Source organism: Parasteatoda tepidariorum, chromosome 7 (assembly GCF_982258835.1).
Source record: "Parasteatoda tepidariorum strain Cologne lab strain chromosome 7, Ptep-v5.0, whole genome shotgun sequence".
NCBI lineage: Eukaryota > Metazoa > Arthropoda > Arachnida > Araneae > Theridiidae > Parasteatoda > Parasteatoda tepidariorum.
This window is the reverse complement of record NC_141761.1, coordinates 100,509,091-100,528,240: the sequence shown is the minus strand read 5'-3', so window position 1 is coordinate 100,528,240 and position 19,150 is coordinate 100,509,091. Positions and strand designations below refer to the sequence as shown.

Genomic DNA, 19,150 nt, shown 5'->3' with positions numbered 1-19,150 from the left:
TTCATCTCCTCCTTTTCAATGGACAGAATTCGACATTGTAAGAAGTATATGTTATTAGAATCAACAGATATTTCATTACAATTTTATTGCAAACTGTTATCAGAGCTTATGAATGTTTATATATAAAACATAATTAATGATAAGAATAAATTAAAAAAATAGTTGAAAAAAGATACTTATCAAGTGATAAAAACTGTGCTTAGCATCAAAGATTAAATATCTTCTCTAAGTGGTAAAAAAGGAAAAAACCAGATGATAAGAACAAAAAATAATTATAGGAGTATGCAAAAAGCACCAATAAAAAATATAAAGTGATAACGAAACAAAAGCTTATTGTAATAAAAAAATATTCATCGTTCATATTTTTTTATTTCTTTTCTTTTCTGTTAAAAAACATTCAGTTCTCTCTTCATTTTATTAGATCAAAATGCGCAAATGCATATTGTTTGGTTAAAGCATATCAAAAGTTAAACTGATACATATTAAAAGATTAAAATATTTTTCGCAAGAGATAAAACTCATACTCATCAAAAGATAAAATATGCTTATCAAGAGATGAAAATATACTTACCGAGCCTTAGATATACTGATCAAGAAATTAAAGAGATTACCCTTAATTCATAAAATATTTACAAACCAAACGATAAAAAGACACCATAAAAAAAGTCATATAGTTATGAAAAATGGAAACTACACATTGTGCTAGCTTTTCCCCCCCGACATTTCAACTGATATATATATATATATATATATATATATATATATATATATATATATATATATATATATATATATATATATATATATATATATATATATATATATATATATATATATATATATATATATATATATATATATATATATATATATATATATATATATATATATATATATATATATATATATATATATATATATATACATATATATATATATCGAAAGATTAAAAAAAATAAAGCGACCAAAAGAAAAAAAATATTCTATTGAAAAGAATATTTTTTTTTTACTGGTAAAAAGTTTTAAAAAAAATTCAGTTCTAACTAATTTCATTTTGTTCATGAAGTTCAATGCCCGATTAAACTTTCATTAATGTTTAGAGTATGTTTCTTTTGGAAAATTTAATTTTTATTTATTAAAGGAACAAAATTTATTAGATAAAAGTTTAAAAGTTTTAATGGAAAGATAAAACCTTACTTATATAAAAAAATAGTATTCAAAAGATAAAATTATACTCATCAAAAGATAAACTACATACTACATATTTTGATAAGATAAACTACATCAAAAGATGAACTGTGTACTAAAATTAAAAAAAAATTTAAAAGGATAAAAAACTCATGATAATATATATATTTTTAAGAAAAATTTGAGTTTGTTTATAAAGTTCAATTAAAAAAAAGGAAATGAAATTAAGATTTTTTCTTGTTTTTTATTCCTTCATCATCACTAAAAGATAATTATATTTATAAATTCCTACATTCCATAAGGGAACTGATTTCATTATCGGAAAAAATAAAAGAAAAATAGATGTGTAAACATTAAATTATAGATAGATAAAAGTGAAAAAAGAACATTTGAATTGATATCTTTTCACTCTTTATGTTGCATTCGGCATCAGAAGAAAATGTCATTATATTTGCGAGCTATTTTGAACAATACAGAACAGCTGTATGTTCTTTTTTATTCCATTGAAAGCAAAGTTTTATTCTAGTGCTCTCATTCTTTCTTTTATTCTATATTCTTTTTTTCTTGCAAAAATGTGCATTTATTAAGTGGTAAAAAGTTACTAATCAGATAAAAGTATGCTTACAAAGGAGTTAAAAATTTTTAATCAAAAGATAAAAAAAACTACGTATCAAAATGATAAAAATATTTTTTATAAAAAGATAATTAACAGAGATAATTAAAAACTAATCAGAAGATAAAAATACGCTAAAAACACAAACAAAAGTACAAAACAAATACAAATTGTAAGATAAAAAAAATACTAATGGTGATAATTTTAAAAAAAAGTTTCAGCTCTGACAATATTTCATAAATAAATTTTTTTTAAAAAATAAACCACTGTATAATAAAATTTTTAATTTGTTTGAAAGTATCTTCACTTATTAAACACTTATCAAAATATCAAAATATATTTATTAAAAGATGAAAAGCTGTCGATGAAAAGATACAAATTAGTAATCAAAAGATAAACAACCATTAAGTAAAAGTTACAAATGTATTAATCAAAAGATGAAACCACGCTTATAAAAATGTAAAACTAGATTTATAAAAGGACAAGACTATACTTATCAAAAGAGAAAAGGACAATAATCAAAATATATAAATATACTAATCAAAAGTAGCAAAAAAACCTTTACCAAAAAATAAAATGATTACCAAAAAATTACGAAGCTAGTTTAAAAAAATTTAGTTTCTACGGAATTTTTGCAGAATTTGAGCTTTTTAATAAAGTTTACTTATTAAAATATAAACCCAACTTATCAAACAGGATAAAAGATAATTATCAAAAGTTAAATCAAAAGATAAAAATACACTTATATAAAGATAAAAAAAAACCTTACTTAACAATAAAACTCTTACCAAAAACTCTTGAGGATAGTTTAAAAGAATTCAGTTCTTATAAAATTTGAGTTTGTTTAGTAAGCTCAATATATGTATATACATATAAAAAAAAAATAACTAAATTCAACGTCATTTCCTATTATCTCATCATCACTATACGATAATTGCATTTATAAAGTCCTCCATTCCATAAAAGCACTGATTTCATTATCGAAGAAAATAATAAAGGAAAAATAGATTGTAGACATTAGATGAAAAATAAATAAAAGAGAGACAAAAAAGAACATTTGAATCGATGTCTTCTCACTCTTATGTAGCATTCGGTATCAGAAGAAGCAAATGTCATTAGATTTGAGAGCTGTTCTGAACAATAAAGAACAGCGCTTTGTTCTTCTCTTTTTCACCGAAAGAACAATCTTATTCGATCCTTTCGAACGTTCTCTCCTTCCCCCTTTTATCCTTAATTCTTTTTCTCTCGCAAGGTTATTATTGTTTATTTGCCCAAGTACATTGAAGTGGTCGTAAGGAAAAAAAAAGTGTTTTTAGAACTTGGAAAGAAGTCGAACTTTTATTTCTATATATACAGAAAGTCATTTTGGCTCATAATGATTGGAGTGAGTTTGGTCATGAAGTTAAAATTACTGAATTAAATGATTCGATAGCTCAATTTTTTCATTTAATCAAAATCTATTCTCTAAAAGGTTTTACTTCTAGACATTGTACAAAGTTAGTGATGTTTAATAATTGATTTATGTTGCTAAAACGAATTTGGAATGCTTATTAATTGAATCTTATTTACTACTTTTCCTGTATTCTTTTCTTTCATTGTAACAAGTTAACGTATTTTAATACACATATATATGTTACCATGAATTTCCGAAATCAAGAGAATGTTGACTTTCACCGCTGAATGTCAACAATCACATAGTCGCTTTGGTGAATGTTCGAAATATTTGTTACACCCAATTTGATTTAAATTTATTCTTTGATATTATTATATTATTCGATATTTTAATTTCTGTTGAGGATAGATTTGAAGAAACATCAGTGTTCAAAGTTACTGGTTAAATGCATGCTGGGGAGTGGCACTTTACCTTAGAAAACATTGATGTAGGACATACCGGGCAGTGTCACTTAACTAGATCTAGTATATATTTATATATTTCGGATATTTACCAAAGTGAATATGTGATTGTCTACATTATTCACTGTCATGTCACTTTGCATATATATATATATATATATATATATATATATATATATATATATATATATATATATATATATATATATATATATATATATATATATATATATATATATATATATATATACGTGTGTGTGTGTGTGTTGAATTAATTCAGTATAGATTGTTTTTATTACTTTTTATGTAAGTATGTTGGTAGCATTAAAAAAATGCTTTTAAAACTCAGGGAAAAAGGTTTGAAGGTTTGATCATTTTGAAGTATTTGAATTTAGAAAAGATACTTGAACTAAATTATTTAAACTAAAAACGACAGAATTAGAATCTTTTTCGAAAAATATTCAGCTTTTAAATAAAAGCATTTTACTTAAATGAAAGTCCCTTAAAAATGTCACAAAGAATAAATTGCATTAGTATCTCGATATCAGTTATTCCGAAGTTATTATGATTCCAATTATTATAAATATTTACAAAATCGAGATGAAAATATTATAAAAATATTTATAAGTTTCTACTTATCATATTTGTAATCGCTAAGCCAAATCTGATTCTTATGAGTGATTGAGCTTTTCTGAAAAGATAAAATAATTATTAAATAAATATATTTCCCCTCAAAAATGCAACTTATTTCTTAAATTATGAATCAATACTCAATTTCAAAAATATATTTTTTTCCTCAATTATTTAACAATATTCTAAAAATCTCGAAGTATGATGAAAATTGATAAAAACCAGTTGCAAAGTTTTGATCATCAGCTTCATTACCATTTTGATTAATAAGAATACTACAATAAGAAAAATGTTCCTTCATCTATGAGAAAATGTTGTTTTTGAAAAAATCCCTATTATTTTAAAGTTGTTTGATTATAATTTACAATGTTAAAAATGTACAGCGAAGATAAATATCAATGAAATCCTTTCTTTTCATTACAATAAAAAACAAACAAAAAAGAAAATGAATAAATAATGAAAAATAAGTTGGGAAATTTTAGGGATAATAAATGTTATTTTCAAAAGTGATACTCCCCATGTTTGTCATTTTCCTCTTCTTAGCCTGCGTAAAAACAATGTTTTTTAAATTATTTTATCATATTACTTATTTTAGTTTTTTTAGCTGTAATTTTGTTAATGGTTATTAAGTAATTTAAGTTTTCTACTTACGCAATTTCAAAAATAATATATGTTAAGCGATAAATTATTATTATTTGAAATTGAGATACAGTTAACATTTGAACCCTGTAGCTAGCATAAAAGTAATCGAAATTTTGATTAGCGTTAAATTATATTTGGCCAGTTGACCCAGTTTCGAATCTCAGCGATAGATGGGGGATGTGATTTCTTCTTCTTTTTCGCACCACCCACAGTCATGACGTGAAATATCCTCAGTGGTAGACGAACCATGGGTATGAACCCTCTTGTTGTCTGGCTAACTGTGAGAGTTTTTCCCTGTTTTCCTTTCCCTGCAATGCAAAGGTGGGTTAGTTCTTCCAAAAAGTTCTCCATGAATGATAGTTTGTCACTATGGTTGATACGGAAGTTTTCTTGCTTTTTGGGGTTTATTTCAAAATTACAAGGCTACGCAGTCGAATATGGACCCCATAAATCCCCAAAAAGGGTAAGCTGTTTTAATTTCGGTTTTTAAAAAACAGACCAATTCTACTTGGAAAGGATTGAAATTTGTATTATCATCAGGAACAGAGTTTTAGTTAAAATTTAAGCACACTTGTACGTCAGAAAGTAAAATTTTTATTGACGACACATTCTATTTGGTGATAAGTACTGCAATCAGGTATCAGCAATCTGGACTGTATCAGGTACTGTATCAGCAATCACAAAACTATGACTGTTAACAGGTACGGAATTTGATGTAAAAATTTAAGCATTTAAGTTCATTAATAAGAAAAGCGACATTTTTAACTTGGTCAAATTTGTTTCATTTGGGAATAAAATAATAAGAAACTCTTCTTGAAGCCGTCAGGAAGTGATTTAAATTTTTATTATATTCTGGCAATTTTTTTATCGTTATTTAAGCACGTTATTTAGTCGGAAAGCAGCCGAAGTGTCGCCTTGCAAGGTTTCACACTCATACCCAGAAACCGGGATAAAAAATAAGAGAAGACCGATAAATCTTATCAGTAATGGATAAATGCTATCAGTTATTATGACTGATAAAAATGTCGCAGCAGAAGCAATGTTTCTAAATTGATGTTAAAAATATTATTCTTTTGATTTAAAAAAACGTGGACTTACACCATCTTCATTCTAGAAAAATGCTACAACGAAAAAAAAAAAAAAACTGAAATTATGACGGTAAAGAAGTTTTTCCTTTCGCTTAGAGGTGAAAAAAATCCCGGAAAAAAATGAAGGAATGCTTTAGGCTACATTTTTATAAGAGACTTCTGAAACACAAAGATGTTTTTATAATCATATTTTTTAAAATGTTTCCTTTTTTTCCCTTTAGTCAAAGAAGTCTTGATTAATTTCATTTATTAGGGTTAGTTTGAAGAATAAAGAAGATGCCATAATGGAAATTCGCATTGAAAGAAAAATTTCTTCGCAACCGGCTTTTTTTAATACTTTTAGTGTTTAATCTGTACCCTGCGGTGAATTTTCTTTGACGTCTTATTGAAGGCTTTTCACCAAATTTTGGCTTTTTTTCTTCTCTCCCTATTCAGTTTTACAGTCATTTTTTATTCTTTTCTTCTAATAAAAAATTATAAGACTTTATTCGATTTAACGGATGTATTATTAACATTGAAATGGGTATAGAAGCTCTTAAAAACCTAATAAATGAAGTAAATATTTGATTTAGTTTAGCTATTATTAAATTTGGAACTGTGATTACTTTGATTTATTTAGATTGTTTATAAACATTTTAGGATTAAGCAAATAAAATTTTTTTTAGACAGGGAAAAAATTTTCTTTACAAAAATTGGATTCTTATTACTATTTGTTCCGAATCATGTCTTGTATGTTTATTGTGTATATTTTGATACATTGCAAAAATATTGTTACATTATGAAAGAGGTTTAAATGCTTGTCGAATCTAAATAGAATTAAAAAAATACCAGTTTATTAAAATTTGATTTCTCAGGAACTACTCGATCTATTTCGTTCAAATATTTTTATTTGCCGTGCAAAATTAAATTATTTAAAATAATGTAAGAAATTGTATACCTTATAATTTGACTAGAACTAAATAAAATAATAAATATTTACTAAAAATTATTTTTGTATGGAATTATTTCTGATAAACACATTTTATAAATATGAGCAAAAAATTTTCAATTTGCTGAAAAAGTTCTTGAGATATGGCAAAATACGCAGAAAGTAAAATCATTATTAAAGGGTCCAAACTTTGAACAGCTCTTTTGACTAAATTATTGGTTCATATTTCCTAGATTGTGGCCACCCTAAAATTTTGGGATCAGAAATCCGAATCCGACGAAAAAAGTTATATTTATACATCCAAATGAAAAAGTCATATTTATACCAAAAGGTTATATTTATTCATCCACAAGAAAATACGTTTTTGTGTCTGATTTCGTAACATTAAATATCGTCTGCACCGATTAATTGGCTGATTTAAAGTTACTCCCTCGAACCTTTGAGTACTGAAAGTTAAAGAACCGATCATCATATCAAAAATCATTCAAGGCTGTCCGTTTTTTTTTTTAGCATTGTACATTATAAAAATAGTTTTACATTACAAAAGAGGTTTAAATGCTTGATATACAATAGAAAAAAGCTTTCACATGATATACTAGAGTTTTAATTATTTGATGCTTTCAAATAACAATTTGTGCTCCACTTCGCGTGCAGGTCATCGGACTATCGAAGCGGGGGTGCCATCCCCTCTGCAGAGGATCAAAATTGTGATGGCATGTCTTCGGATCATCTTCCGGGATGTTTCCCAGACCGTCGCCAATAGCCCATTGTGCAGCTCTAGTGCGACGTAAATGAACAAGAACAAGAAGATCAAATAACAATTTTATTTCATTTTAAAACCAATATTTTAAACAGCGCTTGGAAGGATTCAACAAAATGTTTTTATTAATGATACTCTAGTTTAAATTACATTTGTCCCAAACTGCATTGATCGTTTGACACTGTTCACAATAGATAACCGAAATCAAGCATCACTGGCTGTGGTCAGAGTGCGGGCACTTTGATCAGCCAGCAAAGGGACGGAGGATGTGCGGTTTCGGCTGTCGAGTAACTGTTCTACTGTAAAGTGCTCGACTTCAAGCTCAAGCCGTCTTGTTACCAAAGTGAGAGAGCCATTCCCTCTGCAGAGGATCATAACTGTGATGTAATGTCTTCGGATTATCCTCGGAGATGTTTCCTAGACAGTCCCTAATAGCTCATTGTGCATTTCTAGTGCTAAGTAAAAGAAGTATTACTTCTACTAAACTGCATTAGCAAAACGCATTGAAAATAATTGTGATTGTTGACTCGCGAACCATAAATAAACTATGTTTTCAGAAGACTGTTGGTGTATCCATCGGTCGTAGGGACTCTACAAAACATTCTGAAGCGTAGAGGTTTCGAATGCTGAATCTGAATCAGTTGCTGAGCTGTTTTTTTAAATTTTTATTCGAGCTATCTGTTCTTTTACTTAGCAAGGTTTCGTAAACTTTCTTTTGTATTGAACACACAAGCCTGGATATGGATGTGAATAAATAAATAAATAAGGCCATAGGGTCCAAAAGACTAAGTCTGAGACTTAAAATGTTGAAAATTCACGTCTGAAAGATACCAAAGAACCACAGGAAATACAAACAATTCTTCATCTGCCAAAGCTTGGTCAGGGGTTCCATTCTCCGTACTAAAGGCTATGTGTCTCATCAAGTTTGATTTTCCCCTATCGTGGTCTGGAATGCACTCTAATGTAATGTTCCTAGTGGCTGCATTGCTAGAAAAGTACAGCCATAGTTTGGCGATGGGGAGAGTGGTACGTAGTAATAGTATAGGTGATAAGTACCACCATCTGCCCTTCGATATAAGTTGTTGTGCAGTGGCCAGTATTGTCTTAGGATCATCATTAACGGATTAATACTTGACCTCCGGTAATGGCTCAGAAGCGTTGCTCTGGTGTGACGTTAATATCTAAAATAAATCAAACCAAATCATAAAATATCGCGATGAATTTGATTGTTAACATCAATTTTAAGCTACAAATGAGCCATGCATGGAGAGGGATTCATTTTTAGTGATGATCCGAGGAATATAAGGGCGTATGCGTGCAGTATCCACAATTCAGATCTATAAATAGGTGGTGGTGGTTATCAACCGGCTTCGAATTACGCTTCCTATCCATGCGTAGTCATTTCTAGCACTTTAATTGCCAGATAATTTCCATTAGAGTTTTTTTTTTCCAAAACACCTAGATCCGAACAGTGACTTCGCGTGCAGGTCGTCGGGCTACCGAAGCGGGGGTGCCAATCCCTCTGCAGAGGATCAAAATTGTGAAGGCATGTCTTCGGAACATCCTCAGGGATGTTTCCCAGACCGTCAGCAATAGCCCATTGTGTAGCTCTAGTGCGACGTAAAATAAACTACAACAACAAGATCCGAGTACAGAAAGTGCAATCCGATCATGCAACCAAACTATAACTTAAAAGTCGAACACCCTACCTCTTCCTTATAGACTGGGTAGTCATAAAATGACCTACTTTTATATCTATGTTAATCTTATTAAAGTTGGTTTTATTATATTCCGCGATTCATTAACAAAGGAGCATCGCTCCTTCGCAAAAAACTGTTGGGGTTGGTTGGTTCTAATGCCACTTGCAACACGGGGAAGCCTGCTTGGGGAAACCGAGCAAATTTAAGTCAGAGTGTGAGATTCTTGTTTTTCAGTGGCGCCATCTATGGCCAAGAATTCGACTTCTGCCACATCATACGTCACACTTGTTTATGAGGTGAACCCATTCATTCATCCACAGATCGTAATTTTGACCTGAATCAGAGAACGATCGATCTCCAATCCAGCACCCTCAGAGGTATTGATTTGTTCTGGGAACATGGAGGACTTTGCGACTCTACAGAATTTTAACATGCATCTGTCCTCAACTACACAGGGAGTCTTCGGCTGGCTGGGTTCGAACCTACGAACTCTCGGGCATGAGCCCAGCACTCTACCGATCAGTCTATTCAGGCCCTAGCCAAAAACTGTGATGTGTGGTGGTAGCAGGTTCGATTTCCACTACATCCAAGAAGGCATTCTTCATGCTATTTTTGTGGAGTCTTTCGGAAAATAGGGTTCAATTTGGTAACTTATAGACCAGTTTAGCACACAATATTATAGATTTGGAAATAAATAAAATAAAAATTGTGAAGTTATAAAATAAATTTGCGTATTCACATACACATATACATGCAGCTTTTGTTCCAACAAAAACAAGAGTTTGTAAAACATTATCGAGTTGAAGAAATACAGGTAGCAATAATTATGGGAAAACAACATAAACATTTATCCAAGCTCTCTATGGGATTCGAACGTTTCACGCTGAAGAACGTTTGATGAAAGGACGGAACTCTTGATCAAAAAGTCGTCATAAAGGTGGTTAAACGGACTTTTATTTGACAAAAATTGGTTGCTGAAAACGTTTTGTTCTAAATGAAAACGCGAAGTCAAGCATCACTGGCTACGGTCAGTGTGCGGGTGGGTGATCACTTGAATCAGTCTGCGTAGGGGAGCGGTATTGGTCCTCGTTAAACTGTGCTACTGTAAAGTGCTCGACTTCGCGCGCAGGTCGTCGGGCTACCGATTCGGGGGTGCCATCCCCTCCGCAGAAGATCAAAATTGTGATGGCATATCGTCGTATCATCCTCCTGGATGTTTCGCAGACCGTCGCCAATAGCCCATTGTGCAGCTCTAGTGCGACGTAAATTAATAACAACAACAACAACAATTTAAATGAAAACGAAAGTTTTTTTCAAAATACGAGTTCTTCTATTGCTTTATTGCTTTATTAAAATTACATACATTTGCAGATTTGTGTGCTCAATTTAGGCTTATAAGCCTTTGTCAAGTAAAAAGAAAGATAGAAAAATTTAAGGAAAGACATCACCAAGAACACATCCAGGGTTACGGCGGGATTCGAACCCGCTACCTCCATGCTTTGCACAGCGTTTGGCGGGCTGGTGATACCGCTCATTCAGGGTGTCCCCACGAGTTCTTCCAAATCAGTGGGAAAGTATGTGTGTAATTTGTTTTGCTTTCTTCTTCTTCAGTTTGAATTGTTGCCTTAAAAACACTTCAACTAAAACGGTTAACTCGTTTTTCTATAGTATTAGCATAATGCACATAGAATTGATTTCATTGAAATTTATTTGCTATATCCATTTCTATAATGCATAAATTTGCATTGTTGTAATTTCTCTACTACAATTGAACTACTGTTATTAAATACCCTATGCAAGTGGCATCAGGTATGCCTTATCCTTTCTCTTATGAAGTTTTGTGTGAGGTAAGAATCTAAAATACGTTTAAATTATTTTCATTTTTACTGACAATATTAATGTAGAATCATACAAATCACAAACTTTTATAAGTACTTGACAGTTATTTTATTTATATCACAAATAAGTACTTGCCACTTATTTTAAGAACTTACTAATAAGTACTTGATAGATAATCGCAATTGTTTTTAGCACTTATGATTGCAGGTAAGCGATAAAACAAGATTACGTGATTCTCCACTGACGATGGAACTTTTTATTGTACTGAAATGATATCTGTCTTGGTTTACAACATAATTTCTGCTGATATACGTTGTTGTTCTATCATATTCAATACTGAAGTATTGAGATACCATTTGCGTTTTTTCAAAATTTATGTACTTGTGCGGTAATAGTTTTGTTACTATTTAAGATAAGATAGAACTGCATAAAACCAGTATTTTTGGTTGTTTGAATACCAGTTCCCGGCAACAGGAGAACTTAGTATTCATAACTTCTAAATTTTCATATAATACTAACTAGTACTGAAACGATCAAAGTTTCTAGTACATTTTTAGTACCGTACTGTTTTAATAAAAATTTATTCTCACCTTCTGACCCATTTTATCTCTTTGTTTTATTTTGAAGTAATATAAAAAGGGATTTTATGAAAAAAGTGGTATAATATATGATATTAAGCTAAAAGATTATTTTTTACTGTTACCACCATTTCATTTCAAAAAGTTCCAGAATCTTATGATCTAGATTAATTAAGATCTAGGCAAACATACCTACAGTTTCTTATGATCTAGATTAATCTAGATCTAAGCATGCATATCTGCACCTTCTTATGATCTAGATTAATTAAGATCTATGCCTGTATACCTGCAGTTTATGATCTAGATTAGCTAGATACATACCTACAGGGATACATACATATAGGGATACATACCTACAGCTTCTTATGATCAAAATTAATCTAGATATAAGCTTATGATCTAGATTAATTAAGATCTAGGCATACGTTCTCACAGTTTCTTATGATCTAAATTAGCTAGAAGCAGTAGGTATACATACCTACAGCATTTTATGATCTAGATCAATCTAGATCAAGGCATACATGCATAAATCTTCTTATGATCTAGATTCACATAAATCTAGGTATACATACCTACAACATTAATAAGTTGCCTTGTATAAGAATCTCATGATTTTCCTGGATAAATACAGAAATAATAGTCCCATCATTACATAAGTTTCTGAAAAAGTAATTGTCTTATAAATGTGACGAGTTAACTTTAACGTGCCTTGGGTAAATTTTGATTTAGAAAGAAAAAAAAAAACTTCACTCCTTTTTTTTTTACTTCACACTCTTAAGATCTAACATCATATTTATCATATAAATATATATTATGCATCATATATATATATATATATATATATATATATATATATATATATATATATATATATATATATATATATATATATATATATATATATATATATATATATATATATATATCATCATATACGTGTACTGCTGATTGGTTTAGCATTTAAAAAATAATATTTTATTGTTATTTTACAAAACGATTGCCAACTCAAAAATATAATTGTATGTATCCTCGTTGGTCAAGGGGAGTGTTTATGTTAAAATGTATAAAAACAAAAGAAACAGTTGGGAAAATGTAAAAAAAAGGCTTTCTTATTCTGTTTGAAGTGCCGTTAAAACTAAAACCTTTTTCAAAATTGATTGACAAATTAAAATTTCACAAAGTATGAGAAATAGAGGAAACTAAGAATAAAGAAATCAGCAATCGGCAGTCATACACTTTGTATGATTTATGATGTCTGCGGAAATTAATAAGAATAATTAATAAGAAATTGCTTACATGAAAAATTTCCTTTTTCTTAATCATTTTTACTCAACTTTCTCAGCTCAACGGGAAAAGGAATTTTGTTCGTTTCGTAACACCGATTACCCTTTCATATAATATAAACTGCGGGTGGGTGACCACTTTGATCAGTCTGAGTAGGGATCGTGGGTGCACGGTATCGGTTCTCGTTAAACTGTTCTACCGTAAAGTGCTCGGCTTCGCGCTGGTCGTCGGGCTATCAAATCAGGGGAGCCATCCCCTTTGCAGAGGATCAAAATTGCGATGGTATGTCTTCACATCATCCTTAGGGATGATTCCCAGACCATCGCCAATAGCCCATTGTGCAGTTCCAGTGCGACGTAAATAAAGTACCTACCCATATAATTTAAATTATATTTGTATTGACAATAGTTAAATTCAAATCAGATTTCACTTCTAAAAACTGAATATTTCGCTATGCTGAATCTCTGTAAATAGATCTGCCATAGTAAATATGTTTGCATATTTGAAATCAGAACATCTACGTAGTTAAAATCAACTTAAAAATCCCAGACTGCAAACTGCGTGTTGGCCGGAGTTTATTACTGATTGACTAATTAAAAATGCTCAAAGTTGGAGAAGGTGTGTAAAATCCGAAGAAAAAAAAAAGAAATCGGCAGTCACACACTTTGCATGACTTCAGCGACAACCAAATCCACACGAGATTGCGATTCACATCAAGGAAGGAGTTGGAGCAAAAATCTAGTTATTTAACAAGCATCAGTCAGCAAATATTCTCCTACGCCCCAAGGAGTTGTAAAATTTTCCTTATACTTTGACTTGATTCGCACTTCCTCGTTCGTATAATTCAACTAAATGAAATCTACATTTTATAACACTTCAAAGAATACGCTAAAGGGAAATGGTAAAGTATCAGCCTTACATTCTACCAGTTTTATTGAATCTCCCAAGACCTCGGGAGTGTGAATTATATTCGAAATTCAATTCCAGAATTTCTCAGCAATGCCCTGGTGGTTAAATTATCACAGCACCTTATTCCTTGCGAAACGGGGGTTTGGTAAGTATTACTTTAAATAAGAAAGTTATTTGATTTTCATCCTTAGATGAAATGAAGCATGCAGAAAAGTTTAAACAATAGGAATGTTTACTCTTTGAGAAGGCTAAATAAGTTATATTATCAAAAAAAAAAATGACTTACGGCGTTATGTTTAATCCGAAACTGCACAAACTGTGTCAATTCAGTTATGTTCCAACGCACTTTTGTTTTAATTTGAAATAAATCATGAAAAAAAGTTATTTTAAAATTTTTTATTGAATTTAAAGAAATCAATACGAATCTATGTCAGAGGGATACGATTAGAAATTAAAAATCTAGACAGACTTTTTATATGAATATGAAAAAAATTAAATTTCATGTTGGTGAAAGTGAGGTAATGCTGAGTAGCTAAAACTAGCCTGTTTGGATCTAAACTGTTAAACCCAGAAACTGTGAGATTTAATCAAGATGTTCATTGTTTAGTTGTGTACAACATATCATTCTTAAGAAATCATTGATGTATTATATTTTTTATTAAATTTTTTTTTTTTAAAGAAAAAAATCTTTCAATATATCTCTTGTTGGCCTATATCTTCCTTTAATAATAAGCTATAATATTCAAACTCGGTCAGGTATTATATTATAACATGCTATATTACCATAACAAGAGAAATAATTGCACACAAATTAGGGGGTCCACAATATGGCATTATATGTAAGTATGCAAGGTTTGCAATTATGCCTGCAATTTACATGTGATGTAGTCAAGGCCGTATGGAGAAGGTTCGAGACCCGACCAAAATTCCTTACAAAAAATATAGTGTTTTTTAATTAGTTTTTTCTTCAAAAGATAATTAAAGAGAATTTCTCTGGATCTATATAAAAGCTGCAATTTTCTATAAAGAGTCTTCAGAACTTGAACAAAATATGAAATGAGGTGAACAAAATATGAAATTAAGGCTTCTTCTACTTTTAGAAAGGACTCACATCAGAAAGGTCCTGGATTCTAATCCCCGACAGGGCATGGATGTTCTTTCATTCTCTTTAATATCTGTCCTAGAGCCGCGATGGCTTAGGGGATAGAACGTTCGCCTTCCAATGAGGTGAACCGGGTTCGAATCCCAGAGATGGCAGGTCGATACGAATCCGCATCCTGTTTGCACCGACCACAGTGATGACTTGAAATATCCTCAGTGGTAGACGGATTATAGGTTAGAGTCCCTTTGTCATCAAACTAACCGTGGGAGGTTCTCTTAGTCTTCCTTTCCATGTAAAGCAAATGCGGGTTAGTTCAATCAAAAAGTCCTACATTTGAACAACATATCTCCTAATACTTGATCCTGGAGTTTCTTTGCGTACTGTATTGGGTTCAAAATTACAAGGCTACGGAGTTTAACATTAGTAGTCGCAAACCCATAAATTCGGCCAGCTGTTTAAGAACGGTTATAAAATAAAATATATGTCCTAACTGTGGGAGCAATGCTGTTCCACCTAAAGTGGGCAGCAAATCTGCCCTACTGATTCCTGAATGACGAGTGTCAAACGAGTGGGCATTGGGAGAAAAATTTTTGAGAAAGGAGCTGGTAATAAATTTTGTTCTGGGGCCCGAAAAACTTTTGTTCTGCCTCGGATGGAATTATTTTCTTCTTTTCGTGGATCCAGCATCACATATAAAGATTGCGGGCAAGACCAGGTAGTACCCGGTTTCCCCCCAAGTGCAGTGTTCATCGAAACGAAGCAGAACAGAGCTACATCGGACTAAATCCTTATTGTTTGTTAGAGTATGAATCTTTAGTAAAAGTATAATAAGCTGGAATAAAAATAATGTTTACATCTGTAATGTCCAATAAATAAGGATAGTTTAAAAAAAAGAGAACATTAAAAGACTCAAAATAGTAAAAAAAACTTATTTACACTGACGCCTTGAAATAAACAACAACATGCCAATACGATAGGTTCTTCCTGACTTGTAAATTGTTAATTCAGAATTAGTCCACTGGAAAATAGAACTATTTTTCACACAATTAAGGTACCCGGTTTCACCCCACTACCCGGTCTTATCCCACTTTACCCTCTTCACATCATGAACTAAGATATTTTACACCAAAGAGAAATACAAAATATTTTTTAACACATACATTTTTTGTATTCACATTTAGCTAAATGCCAAATGTTAAAATTTCATTCATAGATATTTCATTCGTGAACATATATATATAATATTTTTTTAACATCTAGAATTTTATGCATTCACATTGCGTACCAAGAGATATGCAAAGAAACGTATTTATAATTTTTTATGACAGATATATTTCAGCCATAGAAAATGTTATGACATATATATTTCAGGCATAGAACCATGTGACTTATATAATTATAAATTTCTCGCTCATGATAATGGAACAAAAAAAATTGTCAAAGAAACGAAGGTTAAAGGGTGTCGAAGTCATTAAGATTAGTGTATAGCCCAAAAGAGTACACCAAGAATTGCTTCTGAAGCTTTTACGACTGATTACAAAGTTCATTAAATTAGGTAGAAGTTACCGATTTCATCTACGAAGCTTGATTTCCGGGAATCGTTCCACACTTCATATGAGAAATAATTCAGTTAATAATATTTCCAGTATTCCAATCTTTTCTAATGCTTGGAAATTTATTCTAATTTAATTTCTACAGTTTGCATCCTGGGGTTATTCAATGCGTATAGATATCCGTCGTTGAACAGCCGACCCAATTTTTTGGGTTTACGACTACTAATGTTCAACTCCGTGGCCTTGTAATTTTGATCTAATCCAGAAGACAAGAAAACTCCTGGATCAGTACCCCCAGAGGTATTGATTTGTTATGGGAACATGGAGGACTTCGTGACTCGACAGATTTAACGCGCATCAGTCACCATTTACTACACGGGGAGTCTTCGGTCGGCGGGGATCGGACATGGGCCCAACTAGCTACCAACCAGGCTATCCCGGTCTATATCCAATGTGTATGGAGAAGTCAGTGACAGGAAGTCAGAAGACAATACGTCAGTGACAAAATTAGTTTACGAAATATCGATTAAGATGCACGAAGACGCACTATGCCAGTGACAAAATTAGTTTACAAAATATCGATCAAGATGCACGATGGAGCACTATGGCAGTGACAAAATTAGTTTGCAAAATATCAATTACGATACACGAAAACGCACTACGCCAGTGACAAAATTAGTTTACGAAATATCGATTAAGATGCACGAAGACGCACTATGCCAGTGACAAAATTAGTTTACAAAATATCGATCAAGATGCAAGATGGAGCACTATGGCAGTGAAAAAATTAGTTTGCAAAATATCAATTACGATACACGAAAACGCACTACGCCAGTCACAAAATTAGTTTACGAAATATCGATTGAGATGCACGAAGACGCAATACGCCAGTTTAGGCTGATGAAGACACAATAAAGGCATTAATTAATGCAAACTGGCGAATAGCATCTCGCGAGACCCTTGAGTGATTAAATTTGTCAAATTCGACAGTTCTTGATAATTTGAAACGCCTAGGCTTATTCTCAAAACTCGACGCTTGGGTTCTTCTTGTTCTTACAAAACTTATGCCGTCCCATTAGACGTCCGAGATTTGCTTCTCAAACGTCAAGAAAATTATCCATTTTTAAAGCGTATAATCGCTGGGGACGAAGAAATGGTTTGTCTACAATATTTTCTCGGGTCTCAGCAAACATTTTTATATAGTAATACCTATACTTCAAATAAGAAGGTCAAATTTTACCTGGATCAGATTTTTGCCAGAAAATAACAAACACTTAAAGAGCTAGAAATCATGCTACTGCCAGGAAGTTTGCAACGAGCATTAGACCAGAAAGGACTATATGAAATTCAATAAAATATTTATTCACTTAAAGAAAACCGTCTTTTATTTTTATAAGAACAAAACGAAATTACTTTCCAAACAACCCTATACGATGTTTTTTTGTTTTCGGACGTAGCACATAGAATACCCAATCCTCATTTGTGCAATTGGAGGTAACTTAAAACCATACCAAATAGAAATGTAATTCACATAGTATTTTCATAATTAATGATAATTCACAATTTTAAGCAGCTATTAAATCATATCTGGAAGCAAATAGCCGCACTTAGTAAATTAAGAGCAGTCGTTACAAAACACAAACATGTATCCAAAAATTAAACTAAATGAACCAATCCCGTAAAACCTCGCTACAACAATATTTTGTGGACCAAATAAATATATTGTTGTAGAGGGATGTATTATTATATCGAGGGCCTACATACTTTTGGAACACAGTAGGGTTTTTTAAAAATTTTAATGTTATATATGTATTATCGATTTATATATTATATAAAAATTTAATTTGCAGAGTGGTAATTATGGTTAAATATGAAATCAGATAGGAATGTTGCATCTGTGACTTCTTAAGAGATAAGGGAAGCAATTCTAAGAATGGAAGGTCTTGGGGTGGTCCTTGTACATCAAGGATGGAGTATTGAAATCTGAATGCAAAAGCCATTCACTGAGGTGAAATGAAATAAGTTGTGTACATAATCAGCAGTGAGACATCTCTTGACAGAAAAGACCGAAAAAAAAGGCAAAATATGATAAAATAAGATTTTTTCACATTATTTAAAAACCAATAATAAATGAAGAAAATCAGGTTGAAATTTGAAAAAAAAAAATTCGTTTTACAGGGATTTATTGTTTCAGAGAATATCGTACTATTGAGAGGTTGATAACATTAATTCATATGCAAGTTCGTCAGGACCACGAAACATTATTATAATAGAGGGAGTTATTGTTGTATCGGATATCGTAGTAGCGAGAATTCACTGAAATTTAAAAATAAACCAAAATTGATCAGCTTACTAATAAAAATTTCTATCTTAAAATAATTACTCTAATATAGTATACCCTTTAAATTAAATTATCAACTAAGAATATCTATTAATGGATTAAGTGAATTACTGTTAAGCTTTTAAAAGAATTAAGTTTCGC

General features: G+C 31.1%; 1 long non-coding RNA gene across 1 annotated transcript in view; it reads left to right on the top strand.

Moving 5' to 3' along the window:
- Positions 1-10,959: 10,959 nt before the first annotated feature.
- Positions 10,960-19,150, top strand: part of LOC139425983 (uncharacterized) — a 114,564-nt gene continuing 106,373 nt past the window's right edge. The window contains exon 1 of the long non-coding RNA XR_011637194.2: positions 10,960-11,250. This is a non-coding gene — a long non-coding RNA (uncharacterized LOC139425983). The remainder of the gene's footprint in view (positions 11,251-19,150) is intronic.